Source organism: Babylonia areolata, chromosome 3 (genome assembly GCF_041734735.1).
Source record: "Babylonia areolata isolate BAREFJ2019XMU chromosome 3, ASM4173473v1, whole genome shotgun sequence".
In the NCBI taxonomy this organism is placed as follows: Eukaryota; Metazoa; Mollusca; class Gastropoda; order Neogastropoda; family Buccinidae; genus Babylonia; species Babylonia areolata.
The window spans coordinates 65,016,641-65,019,140 of NC_134878.1; positions in this window are offsets into that span (position 1 = coordinate 65,016,641).

Below are 2,500 nucleotides of genomic sequence, written 5' to 3' on the forward strand. Positions count from 1 at the left end.
ATATCCAACCCCTTGATTTAACCAAACTATACCAAAAAGAAAAAGAATGAAGAAGAAGGGGCAAAACAGTACAAAGCAGTTAACACCGAAATCAAGAGAAGCATGAAGAAGGCAAGGGAGAATTGGATTGAAGGAAAATGCCAGGACATAGAGGAAAACCTGACAAGAAACAACAGCAAGAAAGCCTACCAAGTTGTGAAAGAACTTACCAACACAAGGCAAGGTAGAACTATGTCCAACATCCAGACCAAGGATGGAAAATGTCTAACAGAAGAACAAGACATCCTAAAGCGATGGACAGAATACTGCTCAGAGCTATACAACATACAGACCACAGGTGATCCAGCAATACTGAATGTTCCACCAGCCACTGATAACAGTAATCACCCCATACTCCGTGAAGAAATAGAGGCAGCAATAGCATCGCTGAAAAAAGGGAAATCGGCAGGAGTGGACAACATCCCATCAGAACTGGTCCAAGCAGGGGGTGAAGTTATGATAGATGTGCTACTGAAAATCTGCAACAAGATCTGGCAAACAGGGGAATGGCCCACACCGTGGACACAATCACTGATCATCACCCTTCCCAAAAAGGGCAATCTCCAGCAGTGTCAAAACTACCGCACCATCAGCCTGATTAGTCATCCCAGCAAAGTCATGTTGAAGATCCTGCTTAACAGACTGAAACCACAAGCAGAAAACATCATTGCTGAAGAACAGGCAGGTTTCAGACCAGGAAGGAGCACAACTGAACAAATCTTCAACTTGAGGTTGCTATGTGAGAGGTACCATCAACACCAACAAGACCTCTACCACGTCTTCATTGATTTTAAGAAGGCATTTGACAGGGTCTGGCATGCAGCTTTGTGGGCTACCATGAATCTGTACAACATCAACGCCAACCTGATCAGACGGATACAGCACCTCTATGACAAAGCCACCAGCGCCGTCTACCTCAACAATAGCATTGGGGACTGGTTCAGAACCACAGTCGGAGTGAGACAAGGCTGTCTACTCTCCCCAACACTCTTCAACATCTTCTTAGAAAGAATAATGACTGACGCACTGGAAGAGCATGTAGGAACAGTCAGCATAGGCGGCAGAACAATCACAAACCTACGTTTTGCCGACGACATTGATGGACTGGCTGGAAAAGAAGAAGAACTGGCAAGCCTGGTCAAACATCTAGACAAAGCCTCCACATCGTATGGAATGCAAATCAGTGCGGAGAAAACCAAACTGATGACTAACAACACCAACGGCATCAGCATTGACATCAAAGTCAACGACGAAAAGCTTAAAACAGTCCACAGCTTCAAATATCTGGGAGCAATCGTGTCAGATGAAGGATCTAAACCAGAAGTACTCTCGAGAATTGCCCAAACAACAACGGCACTCAACAAGCTGAACACCATCTGGAACAACAAAAACATCGCTCTCAGCTCAAAACTCAGACTGATGCGTTCCCTGGTTACATCAATATTGCTCTACGCCTGCGAGACTTGGACCCTGACTGCAGACATCGAGAGAAGAATCCAAGCTGTCGAGATGAGATGCTTTCGTAGACTACTTGGCATCTCCTACAGAGACCACATCACTAACACGGAAGTGAAGAACAGAATCAAGCAAAGTATTGGACCCTACGAAGACCTTCTGTCCATAGTGAAAAAACGCAAACTTAGGTGGTATGGACACATCTCCCGATCATCTGGTCTTGCCAAAACGTTCCTGCAAGGCACCGTACAAGGAGGCAGAAGGAGAGGACGGCAGAAGAAGAGATGGGAAGACAACATCCGGGGGTGGACAGGCTTGACGCTCGGTGACGCCCTGAGGAAATCAGAAAACCGTGAAGAGTGGAGAGGGGTGGTGGCCAGGTCAGCAGCGGTGCCCCAACGGTCTGAACCCAGACTACGGGAGAGGTGAAGGTGAAGGTGAAGGTGATACCAAACCCATTCTCACTCAGTACTTTATGAATGCTCGATACCCAATTAAACTGACCAGATTCATGTTTTGATAGGAACATTTCATAAGCCTTTCTACATAGTCGTGACATTGGTAAAGCAGTGAGTTTTAACCAGTACTTAATGCATTTTATATGTGTTCTGATATATAGCAGATATCTTCCCGTTTCCCCATAGACTAATGTATTAGATGTATGCAAAGGAACACAAAGGAATCTTTTTATTGCAAAAGTATGTACTATTTCAATCTGCTTACAATCTCCGTGTAACCCCCATATTTCAGCTGCATAAGTTAAGAGTGGTTCTATCTGTGTAACAAACATTTTCCAAAACAGATTTAAGTCCATAGTCTTAAGTTTTTTAAGAGATTTCTGTGATTGCATCACCCCCCTTTTCCCGTTTTCTACAAACTTCTGACAAAGCTATACTAATACTTAATTTTGTTGTGAAGACCATTCCCAAATACTATACGAATTTGTAACCTTTAGTTCTTCATTTCCGTAAAACCATCTTTCTCTGGTTGCTAAATGACCCCCTTT